Genomic DNA, 18,579 nt, shown 5'->3' with positions numbered 1-18,579 from the left:
AAGAGTAAACATTGGAAACTGCTATCACTGTAAAGAGTGCTTTCCCCTAATATTATCAGTGTGTGTGTTTAGAATAAGGATACACAAAAGTTGCACATTAGAAAGACACACATACAGCAGTTACAAAACCACACACAAACACACACTGTGGACATTTAAGTTAAGTTTTGCAATGCACCGCAGGACATAAACAAAGACTCAAGATGAATCCCCCATAGACGGCTATGTGAAGGAGTGTAGAATAAAACTATTCCTCCCTCAGCCAAGTGTGTTGGTTCTCAGAGACGCTTATTGATATTTCCTGGGTACATGCTATTTTTTTTCTTTATTACTCTACTTGAGCCGGGTGATTGTATGCAAGTGTTTCTGTATGTGTGAGAGTGTTGGTGGTAGCGCTGTAGCTCCCAGGCTAACAGAGTCTGGTGCACTGTGGGAAAACAGGAGGCTTTTGTCTTCTTTCATGGTTTACAGCACTCTTTCGCTGCTCTATCGATCCTTCCCTCCATCTCTCCCACACACTTGGCCCCTTCCCCATACCACCACAGTAATGTGTGTGTGTGAGTGTGTGGGAGAGATACAACTCGGTTTGTCCACCTCTTGCATGTTTTCTGCCATTTACTGCACAGAAATAGTTTCCCATAGAACAAGAAAGCACACAGTAGTGTGCTGGCTTAAACCAAAAGCTAAGAATCTGCATCAATGACAGAACAGTTAAACAGTTTATACAGGCAGTGTTTGACCTGATGTTGGTGCTAGGGCAATGATCATAAGGCCCACAAGTAATTAGGTGTCTTGTTCCTGCACAAAGGAATTTCTGTGGTGATGAAGCCTGATGGTGGCGCCAGATAAAAAATGTGTGCACAGCAAATGTCATGCCAATCCATCCATTCATTTTTGAGAAAATACGGTGACAGACAAACAATCAAACGGAGAGATACACAGAGATGGGAGTGTAATGTCCTTGGCAGATGATTGTAAACACTCAAAAGCTATTGGTGTCCAAGGTTATTAAACAGACAACAGCAGCAACCGGGAAACTACTGAATGTATGTAGAAAAGCTTAAAATGCTCTGGAACTACAAACAAAACATCTGGTGTATCTGTTAGCTAAAGCCAAAATGAGATGTTTGTTCACACTGGAGGCGTGAGACCTTTCCAGCTTTGTAAGGTCAATTTCTCCATCTGCATATCTCCTGTATAAGATGAAGCATATAAAGTGAATCAACCGTGCAGAGGTATGTTTATACTACAGCCATTATAAAATGGAAAAACAAGGTTAAAACAAAATGGTATACTATGCTCCAGATTTACATGTGTGGATGGACATATCTGTCTTGTCTTACTGTGAGTACAGTAAGAGTGCTACTAAAAGAATAAATAAAAAACTGATGTATGTCTTTCCTGTGTTTCTGCTCCGCCTTGCAGTTAACACACAGCTCCAGTGGTGAGCAGTGGACACACACAAAACATCTGTAGGCTGCTTAACTCAGATTTCCTTGAGTGCATTTTGTAATTGAACTGCATGTTTTAAATTTGTCTAAAAGAGGTTTTTCTGACTACGCTGTCTCTTAGCTTGTTCAATAGCAAGATGGTGCAAAGAAAAATATACATTCCCAAATAGGGGACCAACTTTTGTTTTTACTATTACAAAAAACAAAATATTCAGTGAAGGTCATAGATAGGTTACCAATTTCACTTTTGGAAAAATTAAAAATAATAATCAAAATGCCACAGAGAGAACTTTGAAAGGCATTTTGGCCTTTCAAATCAAAGTGGTAAATAGTCCTTCTTAAATGAGAGTAATCAAAGGCACAGTAAAAGAAAGTGGATATTTATCCAATCAATACTTGGCAGTAAATTTTTATAGATAATTAGTAGACTAGATGAGTAGTTTTGCGCACATCTTTTCTCATTGGTTTAATAATAAAGCTGCATTAAAGTGATATCCCCTCTGCCCCTAACAGTGAAACATTTCAATAACAAAACAAACTTTTCTCAAACTAGCCAACTTCCTCTGAAAACAGAAAGTAAATTAAAACAGAAATCATAATTAGAAATAAAAATCACGAAGACAAGCAGATAAAGTTTGCAAAATATTAATACTGGTTCACATGAGGTGAAACAGAGGAAAGAAGTTAAGCAAATGAAGCAACACACTGCCTCTCTTTTACAATATCCTACACACAAATGCTTGCGCACAAACATGCCTAAACCTGATCTTCTTGCGTCTGATGTAGGAATTGACGTTTTCCCTGACACCCTCTCTCTAATCCGGCTGATTTGATAAGGAATCTCATTCCCCCTTGCGAGGCCATGCTGAGGGACCATCCGACAGATCTGACTCCACTTCATCCTGCCCTGTCAATGCTATCTCCCATTGCTCATTGCAACCAGACAGGAAATAAAGCCTGGGCGCTGGGGGAGGGGGCAGAGGCGTAGCAGCCGTTATGGCTGCAACACTGGCCCCTCTGGGACCCTCTCTGGGAATGGGCCTGTGAGACCCGAGCCGATCGATTCTTATCGACAAAGGCGGTAATTACATTTCATTAGCTTTCAGCACTAATCCACATAGCCCTGCTGGGATACGAAGCGAGAGACAAAGAGAATGAGAAAAAGAAAAGATAATGGAAGGTAAAGAAGTAGAAGGGAGAGAAAAATACTATAAAGCTTCATCTCTAGTTGTTTGTTTCAAAATTATTTTAGATCTTTATTCAATTAAAAGGTGATAGTTTATTGAAGTTACTGCTTTTCTGGTGATCCTGAAGTCCTTATGTGCAGTAAGTTCCCATCAGCTGTTGAAAATGTTATTTCAAACAATAGATTTGTATTGGCTGCTTTAAAGTCTAGATTAAAACAAGAGGCTCCTATTGGCTTTTCCAAAGTCTAAGATTAAAGCAAGGGGCCTTAGCTAGACTGAAAACAATAGGTTCCCATTGGCTATTCCAAAGTGTAGATTTATTTGGTAGCTGATTATCATTATAGCTTTGTGATCACAAAGGAAGCTCTCAAACAGGCTTTATGGGCTTAACCTTTCACCTCCTATCTACATACGGAAATTTGCATAATGCAACCAAGTGTTGGATAGCTGAAAGTGCCTCATGTGCAGAGGACCCAAAGGCAACATTGGGAAAGGCACTGCCACGTGTACTAGCTTCAACACTGTGCAGCGCTATGGGTTCCTAGAGTCAAAAAATGCGGTGCAATTTAGCTTCATTACAAGTAGCTTTTGCATTGGATCATTCAGCCAATCACAAATGCAAGGTGTTTACTGAAGCATCAACTCATTTTGTGGGACATGGCTTTTGTCTTGAACTGTGTCAAATTATTAGGTCGTCGACATCACTCTCTTTTCCCCTGGTGTTTCAGTGGCTCTAGTGCCATCTCTTAACACCCTGAGAAGACGTAGGGTGCTGAATGGTGGTCAAATGTATTTTGTAATCCCTGGAATGCAAAAGGGTTAAATTCCCTATAGGGGAAACATAAAGACAAACTAAAGCAAGCATTATTCCTGTTTGTAATTACAGAAATAGCTCATAAAAATGTATTAATGAAAGAGAAATGGGAAAACCCTAGCAATTCCAATAGTATGTCAGGTGTAGTGTTTTGGCACATTACACTACACAGGACCACATCCAATTTGGATGTTACATGCTAAAAGCAACACAGTGTGACATGTGCTTGGTATGAAAAATGGTAGACATAAGTTAAGCCGGACAGATGTGTGGTGGTCATGATGTTTTCTGTCTGTGCCCCATCTGTCTTGGCGCTCCCTGCTGGTTTTAAATTCCATTAGACAGTTAAGAGTTCTCGGCCAATGGGAGTGCAGACCACAGTTTAACTCAACCACACTTAACCCTTGGACCACAGATTCAACCATACTGAATTAAATACTAATTCATCCTTTTTATGTCTCCTTCCCAAACTCCCTCATCCTCTTTTCTCTTATCCTCTCCTCTCCACTTTTCCTCAACCCCAGAGGAGCATGTCAAAATGTTAATTTCCCTTAAATTACTTGCCATTACAGTGCAGATATGGGCAGCGAGGAAGAAAAGAGTTATTTCTCTGTAAAGGTGATGTAGTGAAAGAGCTCTAAGTGAGTTTCTTTCCTCCAGTCTAGTCCTAGATAAAGCTTGTTTTCTCGGCTGTTGATTTCGGGTTTTTTTTTAAGAATTTGGCATCATTTCACTCATTAGCAGAAAGCTAGGTAATAAGTTCAAGAACATCGGCAAGCCTTTAATTAACATGCTTACCCATCTACCATGAGCTGTGGAAATAAAGTCATTCATCAAACCAACAAAGAATTTCATCTTTTAGTCGCTACAGCCGTGACAAACGCTCAATGACTAATGCTTTTCTACGGAGCACAGTTACAAAGCAATTAGTGTGGCTTTGTGGAAGGGCAAATAGTGACATTTTCTGTTGGGTCAAAGTTGAACTGTTCAGCTTGTTGACACTTGCATGCATGTATCGTACTTCAAGAAATTCTGAAACACTCAGACTTAAGACAATTATCCTAAGGATTTAGAAAAATGACCCCCCTAAAACATTTGATGGTGTATTTTGAATTCCTGTCATTCAGTGTTGTATATATTTTTTTGTTATATTATTATGGATACATGTCTAAAAAGGCCACATTATAAATCAAGGTATTTCCAGTACAGGTTTAGAAGCAGCAATAAACATCAATATTTAATGTCAGCTGAAAAAGCAAGATTTGAAGTTTCCTAATACAGGGAGAAAACCTTAGTAAAATATATCTATTCCTATGCTAAAAGTAGAATGCAACACCACTACCTCTAAATTGGTTGGGGTGTCTTGCACTTACTGTGTTGCTGCTGCCGTCTTTGCCTACATTTATAACCCAGGGCTGAAATTAAGTTCACACTTGTTTACTCAGTATTGTCAAACTGCATCTTGTGAAATGTAGGACAGCTGAGGTACAAAGACGAGAAAGTAAGCCACTAAAGATGTAAGTTTGAAAATCCTAGCAAAAAAAGTGACATGCCAGAAGTGAACCAGGATTAGGTTTCACCGCTGAATTGTTGTACATGGTAACACTGCAGTTTTGGGATGTCTATTTGGTCTAAGACACATACTGTTCCACATTCTCTCAACTAACACATGCTGATCCACTTAATCGCAATCGGATCCCTTTCACATTTTCTTTGTGCCTACCTGCTGTGTGCTAAAAAAGTAATGGCAAAACCTAAGCAGTCTTAACAATCCCGCTGATATTGATGAATAAAAATAAAGTCTCCAATTTCTTGAACAAATGTATTATGATGAAATAATTAAACCACTTAATTATTAATGAATTCACTTATTTCCAAAGAGAAGAAACACAACAGGTAACATGTAAGTCTTTCAAAAAAAAGTAAAAGCAGTCCTACATATAGTGAGTAACGTTTATGTCCTGTCATTGTTCTAACAGATTCATACCAACAACAGAAGATTAAGTATAATATTTCAGGCACATTTAGTAAACCACATCTCTGCAAATAATGATTGTATTCATTTATCATTAAATCTATGGTTATAATGAGTATAATATATATATATAATAAGTAATTGTTTGGTCTAAACTTGCTAAAATATTGACAAACTTATTATTATACTAAAGCCGGTAAATTCTCACATTTGAGCAGTTATAAGTCTAAAAATATATCTAGAATAGGAATATATAAAATTATTCCACAAATTCATGTATTAATTCGGAAGACAAAGTGCAGCATAAAGGAAACTGGGAGAGAAACAGATAAAATAAAGGAGAAAAACTAGCATTTTGCTTCTGCGGTCCACCACCTTGCTAGTGTGTGAGAGAGCCTGACTGACAGGTGATAAGAATTACTTACCTTTGTGACCTAATGTGCGTCACTGCCTGGCTGAGCTGTGTATCTATTTGTGAGTACAGTATGTGTGTGTGCTTCACCTGTCAGCTCACCTAAACTGCACCTATTGTCAGACGTGGCTCATGCAAGATCCCAGGTGGGAGGTGCCTGCTGGAGCATTTGGCGTAAAGTAGGGGGACTTGATGGCGGTGGTTGCGTGGGGAGGTGTTGGGGGGGGGGGGGGGACAGATGCCGTGGGCGGTGGCTAGTGCGTCGGAAAGGAACCTGCCGTCCAATCACCTTCAAGAGACAGGAGTGTGGGAGGATAATTACAAGTATTCCTGTCAGAGGCGTCACGTTTCCATTGATGCACTGGAGTGAGACCAGCAGCGATGTAAGGAGGCGAGTGGGCGAGATAGAAAGACAGGAGCAACATGAGAATTTGGATTGCAAAGAGTAATTAATGAAAGTCTTTTTTTGTCCTTTTATGTGCTCATATTGTTTGCTGAATGTTTACAGCTGTATATACTTACAGAAGAAGAACAACATGTCATTTTCTTCTCAATTTCCAATATATCATAGGTACAGGATGAAAAATCCTTAAATTAGTCCTTTGATGTTAAACAAACGCGGCAGTAAAAAAAAAAAATGTACGTGTTTTTGTGTCTACGAACAAGGCATGTCAAAGCTACATAAGCTTCACATGCAAACTAAAACACGGAGAGCGGCTTCTACATAAATCGGTGTATTAATGGAGTTCAACACTCAGGCTTTTGCATGCGAGTACTGGCACTCGTGTGTGTGGGTGCTGATGGTTTAGCATGGAAGGGCCCTGAAATAGCTGGGCTAAGCTAACAGTGTCACTCTCCCACACAGCCAAACCACTAGACTCCATCAGTGTTACTACTTCTCATGATCAGACTAACACATGCCATTACAGGACGGAGAGACTTTCATTTCTGTGGGACCACGCATCATCTGTAGCATGAGCAATGTGTTACTACAAACACGAAGACCTCCCATTTGTCCTTCTAAAAATTATGATTCTATCTTAACCATGACGCACCTTAACCTTTAAAGTTAAATCCAATTTAAATTCTGACCACCTCTAAACTAAATGTTCTTCAATATAAGGCAGGCTCAGAGGAAAATAAAGCCATGCACTAGGACTGGACCAACAAAGAGTTTTATGGTTTAAAACAAGCTGTATATTTTAACTGGCCCATGTGTAGCTGTTCATTAGCCACTTCCTTATAAAACAATACTGTGATGCTTCATCCAAGTAGACACAGGACTACAGATACAATGCTGCTTTGACGTAAAAGTCTGTAACCTGAGCAGAGTTAGCATGATTTTGCTAGTCCTGGCCATCATTCATATCGGCTCTAACACCATTTAATAAAAATCACAGCTGAGAGCCGGGGATGCAGCTACACAACTTGAACATAGTACAATGGGGGAAGGAACATGACCAAAGTAAGTCTATAAAGCAAATAGTAAATGAGCTCTACTTGTATCGACACACAAAAAAAAAATAGGTAGGAATTGTAATTCAGTAATAAACTGCTTGACTTTAATAGCTCTTGTGTTTCAGCAGGTTTTCTACTCATGTTCAAAACTTTCTGCACATTCAGAATCTTTCCCACATATCTGTGTTCTCTGATATTTGCAGAATAATATTTTGAGACAAAAGTCTCAAAAGTAAAATCGCAATCTAATGAGAATGAAGTCTTAATATTGTAACAAAATCTACCTGATCCTGCATTACCCTGCGTTATTGCTCTGCTGACATGGTAGGCTACCTCCTGTACTGGATGAGACGAGCCCACTGATCTTGACCCGAAGTAGAAAACCAAAACTGAAAACACTTCAGAAATAAATCACACTACACATTCACACAACTGTTAACTTCAGCACCTCTAAAAAAAAAAAAAAAGTGCAGCTCACAGCCGCTTCAAAGTGATACACCATGGAGCAGAGAGACAGTCAAACAGAGCAAAGTGTCTTTGAGCGACGAGGACAGAGACAGCAAAGAGAGTGACAGGTGTCAGGTGTGTCATGTTATTCTCTTGCTACTTTGCAGCGGACTGTTAACCGTTTATGCAACAAACTCATTAATTAGACACTGACTGACAAAATTTTTATCTAAATGTTTTGATTACAGTTTTGTTAGGGAGAATTCAGTAGTCGCCGACAAGCCCTGCAGCTCTGAGCAATGCTCTCTCTCTCTGTCTCCCTCTCTCTAAATACAGTAAATACAGGCAGGCTGAATGGGGGGGGGCTTCAAACAACATTGCCAGTTTTTTATGTTGTTGTTGAGTTACATTTGGGGCGACAGTCAAAAGACCTGGAAAAATGACCTGGTGGTGGTGGTACATCCTGTCCAGGTCCTGGCCTGGTTAGGACTGGGTTAGTTAATTATATTGAAGTCGGCTTTGTTTGGCACCATATAAAAGTCTAACTGCTGAGTTAAAGTTGAAAAAGGAATATGAGTGAATGCACATCATCTGCAATTATCTAGCATATAGGAAATGTGACATCACTTGCTCCCACCTCCTTCACACCTTTGATAATAGCTCACTCACACGGATACATACAGCATTCAAAATACACAAACTAAAGCAACCAACTAAAGCATTCACTGAAGATGAAAATATTCTCACTTGACAGAAATGTAAATGATCACAGAATGTGTCCATTTGACTAATGTAAAGCAGAAAGAGTGACCCTTGTGAAAAATAACGAGGAAAAAAAAATTAAAGTCGCTTGTGCGAAGTGGTAACAATTATTGAACTGATTACAGTTATAATTGTGATGCCACGACTAATCGCCCGGTTTCAGTCAGTTGTGTTGACATCCAGAAGAAAAAAACTCTGATTCTAATCACCTGCCTTTTGATCTAGTCACTGCTCATTGTTTTCAAGATCAAGCTTATTTTAGCCATGTTTTACTGGCCTTTTTCATAGAAGACATTTTGACTTGTCACAGCAAGAAAAGCAGAGGTGTAACAAAAATTAATGATGCCTAAATTCTATTTAGCTGATTCAGTTTCAGGATCCTGGTATTGCTCATGCTAGCCTATCTCCCACTGCCATGGCTTACTGGGACCCTAGAATGGAGCCATCATTAGTCACATGTTATTAGTAACACCTATGCTTTTCCTACTAGGACAACTGAACATGTCTGCTGTGAAAAGGGCTTATTTCACAACTTGAAAATGGACAGTTAACAGGAGAAGAAATCATTTAAAACAGAAAGAAAGTGTTATTTCAAGAATTCATTTATAATCAAGGTAGAAAAACAGCTCGACTCAAGCTTCCTATGTGGAGTTTAACCCATCCAGCATTTAATCTAAGTGCCTCTTCTGCTCAAACTGCATTAGAAATTAGTAAAGCAAACTGTTAATGGAAGTCTTTCTATTTTGTTAAAAGAATCGCACAAAAATATGTGTACTTCTGGGATTTAGAGGTTGCGTAGTTACATGACTGTCTACCTGTCGTTCGGTGTGTTTTCTTCGATCTCTACGGAGTCTTCTAATATATATTATTTTCTGACTGCCAAGATTCAAACATCCGTATGTGTTAGTCATTATGTGTGGGGTGTCTAATGTTGCTCTCGGTTCAGCATAAACTGCATGTGAATGCTGAAGTTGTTGAATGTCTCTACTGTCAGCCAAAGAACTCATTCACTGTGTAAACAAAGGCAAAAATACTTCAGCACTCAAATCTGCACATATAAAGTCAGACAACAATTCACATCACATTGTACCTGAATGGAGTTTAATAGTGATCACAATAATAACAGCATGCCGTCAGAACGGCCAGTCCAGGCTCCTAAACTGCTGCTGTCAGCAGTATCACAGACTCACTGCTGTAGCACTGCCTACCACACACACTATTTAATAAGACGGTGGTACAGGCCGCCGCTCAATACTGCTTTATTCTGTCATGGCTAATGATAGGAAGAGCGGTGAATGGGAACAACACCGCGCCACAGTGTTGTCTGAGACAGATGAATTGTAGATAAACCTCACACATCAATACAAACACCACTGGATGGCCCAAACAGAATAAAAAATACTCCAAACACAGCCGTAAAAAATATCAAATTGCTCACAGCCTTCCTCTTTATTTTCCTGCTGTTTTACCAGCATTCAAATACTTGGGAGTTTTTTTTGTCAAATCTTTATTCCACATCTCTTCAAATGATTCCATTATATTTTACATGCTGCTTTCTGTATTTTAAATAAACAGGCCTTATTAAAACCCCCCAATAAATGCTGCTCTCTGATATGTTAGCAACATGTACATTGCCATTTAATTATCATATATGAACAATATAATAATGCAATATATACTAACTACTGAATTCATTCAGATAAATGACTGAAATGTCAAAGATTCTAGCCTCTGAAATGTGAAAATGTGCTGATTGTCTCATTTTGTATCATTCTGAACTGTAAATGTATTTGGTTTTTGGACTATTGGTTGAACCAAGGGTGTCACATTGTGTTGAAAAGTGGTGGGGACATAAGGGCCCTGATCAGGGGCGTGATGATTCCACTGGGTCACAAAATGTGATGATACACGAGAACAAGATGAGAACATTTTTAACACTATTTTGAAGAAATATGAAATATATGAGTGGGGAGTCTGGGTATACTCCCCCAGAAAATTGGAGCATTAAACACTTAATTTCCTGAATTCTGGAGATATTTTCTGCTCCAATTTAGGGTGAAAATATCTTTATATAAAGGGAAACAAAAAATTCAGCTTGCAGGTGACAATTCAGAACTACAGAAATACAACAGAATATAATGCAACTTTGGACAATGCACATTTGTTTCTTCTATAGTTAAATTGCATTGCATGTTTTCTTATTGTGCAAATTAACCTCTCTCAAAGCATTTTCATTTGTTAGTTAACAATTCTTGGTGCAAGCTATTTTCAGGACATTTTTAATAAATGCTTAAAAAAAAGTGATTTAAATTTTAACAATATTCTGACATTTTCTAGAAAACACAATTAATCAATTAATTAAATTGTAACAGACAGATTACTTGATAACGAAAATATTTATTAGTTGCAGCACTAAAAATCTGTCCAGCCTTTTCTGTAGGCAGTAAAATAAGACTAGAGGATTATGTCTTTCATCAAAGAAGGTAAAGTAAAATTGGTAAAAAAGCCAAGAGACTGAACGTGAATTATGCAGACTGATGATGGGATTGACCCCTGTGAAGAGATTCAGTAAAGGAATTATGAGCTATCGCTTTTCATTAAGATGACAGTGAAGAAGACGAGGAATAGGTGGAAGGATTCTGATTTGACAGGAGGGCTCCTGAAACTTTGTCAAGCAATGAGGCAACAGTCTCTACAACCTCCACAATATTTTCTAAGCAAACTGACTCGGCTGCAAGCCCGCAGCTACATTTGGACTCTCCGGGACACACAAGCCGAGGCTGAAATTCCACTCAGGTCTTATCGATAGGTAGCCATCTAATCAGCAGCCGGTTCAATTTAGCCCAATACACCTCTGGCCAGTCACCGCGGCAAACAGCTTAGCACTGAGCATTGAGCCGCAAAAATGGCCCACACCCATCGCCTCGCAATGAGAACCAGCCAGCCACTGGCCAGAACATACGGCCAGTTTGAGTGTGTGTGTGCGTGAGAAAAAAGTGAGAGACAGACAGAGAGAGAGTGATAGCACATTCCTGAACTGTATGTCTGTTCAAATGTATCAAAAATCACTGCACGGACGGATATGACTCGCCTTGTATTCGTTGACTCTGGGCAATATCACAGCTAAGTGGTGCAGCGGGGTGGTGGGTGATCGGAGGAGGGGGGATTGGAGGTGGTGGGGTGGAGGATATCTAAGACGAATTAGAGAGACATGATGAATGACGCAATATTTTCATGCCAGAGGGAAACTATTGCACTTCAAATTAGAGGGGGTGACAGAGAGAAGGAAGGAGGCAGAGGAGGAATGAAATAAATCCGCAGGAATAAAGGGCTAATGAGAGGGGGAGAGCATTTTATCACTGGCGAGAGAAAGAAAAGGGACCGGGAAAAATGGAGGGTAATATTCAGTTTGTCAATATTCAGCCTGATTTTGGCCTTTTATTGAAAACTCATCGTATTGACATTACGTTGTCAGTTAGATTTATTTTGATTGATAAAAGCGTTATTATACTGTTCAATACTACACTGGTTGTCTACGTGGAGGTAGATGATGGTACGAAATAGCATTTACACAATACTGAAATACTAATGTGAGCCAATCCTCCAACCTAAACAACAAAATTACCAGTAGGTCCTTTATCATTGCCCTCCGAAACAACATGTTTTCCTAATCTGGCGCTGACCTCTAGAAGAGATACACTGTTACAACAATTATTGATGTCTTTTGTTTAAATTAAGGTTACTAAAAGCACTTGGTTGAAATTGGGGAAAGAAACCACTGTCTCCTGTGTAAAAGTCAGACATTTTGTAGGCCCAACAGTTTCAAACCTCATCTTCTGTTTCTTACCTTCTTTTTTTCTTCTGTCTTTGCTTCCTTATCTCCTTCGTTATATCCCTGCCTACTTTCATTCATTTCTTTCTTTGCCTAATCATCGTACAATGAAACAAACCTCTTTTTCACTCTGAACAATTCAATTTTGAATACCAGTACATTTTATGGCAAATACCTGTGTATTTATCAACTTAAAAAACTTGATGCGAGTACTTTTTCTACAACTATTTCTTACCTTTTTAGCTTGTAGCCCCTTCAAACAGATCATTGTCAACTGGCAACACCTTGGTGCAAGTTATGGCTTAGTTTGGATGAGTGCAAAGAGAACATGTCAGGTCCAGACCCCCACGTTTGGCACCTCTGGGCTACACACAAGATTCTCAGTATCATCATCAGTCCTGTTTTTGGATGTTTAGTGTCTATTGCACTCAGTGCTTTTTTCTGCTGCTTTTAAAGAGTACAAATCTGAGATAAACACAGGATACTTAAGGCAACTTTCAAGGGGAAACTTTTGGCATGAAGACGTATTCAGAAGAGGTAAAATTCTGTGACTGGTTGCTTAAAAAAACATTGGTCCTCAAGATCTCATATAAGCCAGGCCTTAGAGGGAAAACTGACAAACCAACAAAGAAAGAGAGACAAAAATATAGATATATACACACTTATGGTCCGAGAGAGTGAAAGATAGATAGACATGGAGCGAAGAAGTTAGATGAGGTAAAAGACTGAAGGAAATGGAATGAGGATAAAGATGAAGGGAGAGAGGAAGAGAGACTGTCAGACTTAAACACACACACATACAGGTCTCTTACGCATGCTGAGGTTAAAGTCCTCCTTGAGATGAGCTGTGCTGTGTAATAGGGCTATCTAAGCTTCCGGACCACTGAGCAGCCAATCCGGAGCTCCGATCAGAATGACAGCCAGCAGCCCATCTCTCCCTCGTTTCACTTCGCTGGCTTGATCACACACATATATAGAGTACATACATACATACTCATATATGCTATGGATGAGACAGGGAGTTAGACTTTCACCTTTCACCTTCCGGCCAATTCAGATGATACAGGGTAATTCACACTTTCGTACCTGTCAGATCAAAGGTGGATACGGCAGACGGGGAAGGGGAGATGAAATATGGAATAAAAAAGGATGGCAGGTAAGAGAGAGAAACAGGATGGCAGTGAAAGACAGTACACATCGGCCCGTGAGACAGATACATACATAGGCAATGCAACTATTTATTAATTTAATTTCCAATTAACCTCTCAATTCTTTTCTGATTAATCGACGGTTTTATGTCTATGAAATGCCAATTTAAGAACAGCAATCAAGTTCCCAGAGCCTAAGGTGATGTATTCAAATAGACTAGTTTTGTCTAGGGCTGAACGATTAATCGTTTTCAAATCGAAATTGATTGTTTTGAAAGAACGCGATCAGCTGATCGTGAAGATGGCAATTAAAAATGTTGGTTAATACACAGCGCATCTGACCCGTTTTATACAGTCGTGCAGTTACAAATTCATTCCGTCATCCTTGTGCGACAGACTTGCTCGTCTACCACAAACGGCATACGCCTCCTGTTACAGTCCTACTAACCAATCAAATTGGGTACAGGGCGTGTACAGTTTACAACAACAAACCAAACTAGAGGAATACATGTTGGATTATGGCGTTTGCCTCATGTTGTTGACGTGTTGTTTGTCATTTTGTGTGCTTCTACTACCGATAACAGCTCTCTGTAAGCCGGTTTTGTTCCGCTGTCTGCAAGGCTACAAAGCTCACATGCAAAATTTCAGAATAATTCCTCCCTGATTTTGCTGATTTCTTCAATTGTCCTTGATTTATGTGCTTATGTGGTTAAGTAGGCTACATAGTTAAATTGTTTCTTTTTTTGTCTGTTTTAACTGTGTTTGTTGTTGATAAACGATTGGGAGTCTGTGCAGGGTGTTTTACATTATTTTGTGCCACATAACAGTTTTGATGTTGTCTGATGTTGTAATGCTCTATGACCTGTGTTGTCTATTACACAATGAATATTGAACTTAAGTTGAACTTAAAAAAAAAATGCAAATTGAATCGTAATATCTGGCAGAAAAATTGCAATTACATTTTTTCCCTAAATCATTCATGCCTAGTTTTTGTCAGTCCAACAACCAAAGATATTCAATTTACAACAGTATAAAACAGAGAAAAGCAGCAAATACTTAAATTTCAGAGGCTGAAACCAAAAATTATTGGCATTTTTTATATGCATCCCTTTTCTGTCAATCGACTATTCATTTCAGCACTAAAATACACAACAATGTAGCCCAATACTGGATTATTGAGGCCGATATATATACATTTGAAAGATTTTTATTAATTTTTTTAAACAGACACAGTGACGTGAGATGGCCGATGCTTTTTTTCTGAGCAGGACAAACAACAATATGAAGCATATTATGTAGTTTTTGCTTCGAAAATGTAATTTTAATAGGTAAATTTAAAAATCAAATTTCAAAATTATAAAACATATACGATGTCACAATATAAGGAAGATATAATTTGATATTGTTTGCTGCTGATCACCAACTAGGCATTGGCTCTGCATGGTCAGATCAGTGGGAAAAAATCAATGACACACTTTACTTGTAGCTGATGAAGGCAGACCAGTGTTAACATCGCTGACCTATGACTGATTTTAATCAAAATCTTCAAGGCAATAATTGGAGACTCGTAATTAAAGACCAAAATAGAGCAGACAGTCAAATGAATTATACTTTGTGGGCCAATGAAATGATCTGATTTGGACAATTAGATGAGGAAGAATTCAGTCAGTTTATCAAAATGCAGCACACTGTCAAAATTTACACATTGAGTGAGGAGAAGAGTGAGTCAAGAGCGGACGAACATGTTTCTGTCAAATACGGTCTGTTTTTCTTGTCAGCACTTCACCTTCCATCTCACCTACCCGACTGACACAACCCAAGACGAGGCTGCAATTGATGTTTGAGTCCAATGTACCACGTTTACTTTCCCAACCATTTTCCTTGTTAGATGGCTGGTAGAGCTGGAGGCCATTACCTCAAAAAGTATCCCTAAGGAAAAGCTGTAATGGGCCACAGAGATTAACTTTTTTAAGTTTTTAAGCTTTCACTTCTAAGTTTTCACTCCTCATAACTTCGAATGACATGTTTAAACACCAAAAGCGTCCACCTTCTGTACAGATAAAGAACATGCTTGCTTGCATTAAGGGTTGGGGGGGGGGGGCTATGAACAAAAATCAAGCAAACACACACTCATGCACACTCCTAAACACACATGGTATGCCCTGTACACTCCAGTGGGCGGATTGGGGTTTCTGCCTCCCAAGGCAATTCTTGTTTGTCTGTTCACAAGTCTTTTCCTCCTCTTTAGGTGTAAGAGGCGGGTCAGCATCTGTTTTCCCTCGGCGAACGTCTCGTTTGCAGTGTGGTGGGAAAGAGAAAGGAGATGGAGGGTTTTGATGCGACACAGAAATGGGAACAAAATGTAAACATGCCAAACGCCCATTTTCCCCAGGGAAATCAGGCCTTGTGAAGACGAGGTGTCAGAACACATTCAAACATGGTGTACTGCTTGCCTTGGTGCGCCTGTTTTAAGACAGAAAACATAACGACAAGAGGTAAAAAAGAAAAAAAATAGAGAGAAAATAAATCGAAGGTATGGCGGGGAAACAGACGAGAAAAACTCAAAGCGTTGTGCAGTTGTACAAGCCAAGCAGATGGAGAACCAAACAAGAGGAAAAAACTTCATCAAAGTCTTAAAGTGAACGTCACCGGCACAGAGCAGGCATTTAGCGCTTGTGACAGCACTTTGTGTGAAAATAAAATCTCAAAGTGTTGTTGTCCATTAGGATTAGGTCATGTCTACCATATTGGCATATGACAATGAAACATAGCAATGAATGATCTTACTTTTTAGATGTATGTATGATGGATATTTATTACCATTTCTATTTTTTGCACAATCGAGCCCATTCGCAGCCAATCCTCACCTACTCACCCAGTCCCACCCCTTACAAATAAATGACTTCATCAAAAGGCTTTTTCATCCACTGACTTCAAGTTTTCATAATTGACAGATGTAGCTCTTGGACTGCAGTGGCAATGGTGTGTGTGTATCCATAGCGACAAAACAATGAAGGGACACTAGTACAGTGAGCAACGTGATTTTGAAGTGAGCGTTAGTAACGTTATGATGACTGATTGGATGGAGTACATCCACTCTTCTAACCAATAAAGGGCTAATGTTTGAAAACTGCCTAACTGTGATCCCAAACCCACCCAAATTTTGGCCACGCGCCCAAACAAATTTGACTGGCACAATCAAAATCAAAACCACCCAAACACGGTAATGCTAATGTTAGCATTAAGGTAAATCATGATTGCTAGTTAAAACGAAGGCCAGCAAATGTAAGACACAATTCTTAGTTGTAAATGTACAACTGTGCATTTGTTGTTATTGTTGCTAGAGTCCGTGAGTTTGAGTTTAGTAGGTATTAATAAATAGTATGATCTATGGAATACTCGATTACTAAAATAATCAACAGCTGCATCCCTAATATGGACTGTAAATAGTAGCATATATTTTATGTACTGATGGCGACAAATTAAAGGAAAAACCAACATGAAGTATGGAGTCAGATCACCATGTGTTCCTTGCTAAACCAGTGGAAGTTGAAAAAATTTAATGCTTAATTTTTTTTAAATAACGATATATGCATTAATCCCAAACAGCCCATGAAATAATGAAATACTAATCCAACGTTTTAAACTTCAAGCAGCATCTTAGAGCACAAGAGGATGACAGCAACACAGTGTTTCCCCAGGTTGACCAAGGGGGATCAGATGAGAGAAAATCTCAAAGTTAACGCTAAAATTCAATTGTGGAGTTCTGTCGGAAGATCCAGTTACTCAAACCACATGTCCATCCATCCATCCATCCATCCATCCATCCATCGTCAACCACTTATCCTGCGTACAGAGTCGCGGGGCTCAAACCAAATGTGAGTAAGAAAAGTATATAAAGTCCTCCAGCCACTAGGCTAATTTATGATGTGTAAAATGCTGTAAACTTAAGATAATAATGGTGACTAACAAGTTATAGCAGTTATAACCCCCCATCTTCTTGGAGTGAGTTTGGGCTCTTAGGGAGGGGTGAGCTGTAAAGGAAAGGGGGATGCTGGATTCATAACAAGACATCATTGCGAAACAGAACGCAGCACAATAATAATTTCATCTCGATTATATTGTTTTCATAATCACTGGAATCCAAAATTGTAATTAATATTTACATATATTATACATCATATTAAAATGTGATTGATTGCACAGCCCTGAAAGCATCTGCATTCGATATCGCCACTCTTTTATTCAGGTTTGTACTTTTGTCATTTGTCTCCCATCTTTATATCATGAGTACAGTATTTTTCTGCCAGCATGGATCACTTTTCTGCCTCCTAGTGGCCAAAAACTCCACACTTACTAAGATATTTTAAAAACCCTAAACAGCATATAGTTGATGGCTCAAGTCCCCTGGATGGTGGGTGGGCACCCTGGCAAATGTGACACAAAACAAGGCCAGTACCAGGTGAGACCGTTATTCTAAACAAACTGCCTGATGACTAATGCAATGAATCGCCCCAGGAAAGGAAATTATCATTCTACGGTGCTGGGCGGCTGATTGGAGTAATGATTGGGGTGGAGAGACAGAAAGGAGTGGAGGGGAGTCGGTGTAGGAGGGATCAGAGGGGGGAGAACACACCAACGGCACGGTCCTGATTTCTTTCTAGCAGGGGGCCGCTGCTCCAGTAGCCTGGCACCGAGCCAAACACACTGGGTTTAGTTTGTTATTGAGGGAAGGCAAAGCAATCAATCTGGAGGCTGGAAGGAAAGGAGAGTGAAGAATTATTTTTGATAAGTCGTCTAAGGAAAACATAATCACGGCTGTGCGGTGTGAGCTTGTGATGGGCGTTAAAAAAAACAAAACTTTTCTTCTCCATATCTTTCCTTTTTTCTCTTTTAGTATAGTGTATGTGCGAAATGTTCTGGACTTGTGTGAAACCCAGAAAGGTGTTCCTTCCTCAGTTAGCGACAGATGCGTCAGAGCATGAGAAGACATGAAGCTCTCGAGGGACTTCTTTAAGTGTCACTGGGAAGCTTTGCACACACACACACACACACACACACACACACAGAATATTTTTTTGTCAGAAGTGCTG

The 18,579-nt window shown here is 39.3% G+C and overlaps 1 protein-coding gene across 8 annotated transcripts in view; it reads right to left on the bottom strand.

The window, feature by feature from the left end:
- Positions 1-18,579, bottom strand: part of celf2 (cugbp, Elav-like family member 2) — a 492,311-nt gene that overhangs the window by 328,868 nt on the left and 144,864 nt on the right. Inside the window, exon 1 of one of the 8 annotated variants that reach the window (XM_046072694.1) lies at positions 5,942-6,024. The exons of the other annotated variants lie outside the window; for them this stretch is intronic. The gene's annotated coding sequence lies outside the window, so the exon portion shown is untranslated. Of the gene's footprint in view, positions 1-5,941; positions 6,025-18,579 lie in introns of those variants that run through there. 8 annotated transcript variants of the gene reach the window in all.

Source organism: Micropterus dolomieu, linkage group LG16, assembly GCF_021292245.1.
Source record: "Micropterus dolomieu isolate WLL.071019.BEF.003 ecotype Adirondacks linkage group LG16, ASM2129224v1, whole genome shotgun sequence".
Taxonomy (NCBI): Eukaryota; Metazoa; Chordata; class Actinopteri; order Centrarchiformes; family Centrarchidae; genus Micropterus; species Micropterus dolomieu.
Note: the sequence above shows the minus strand (reverse complement) of the source record. Positions and strands in the feature narration are given on the sequence as shown.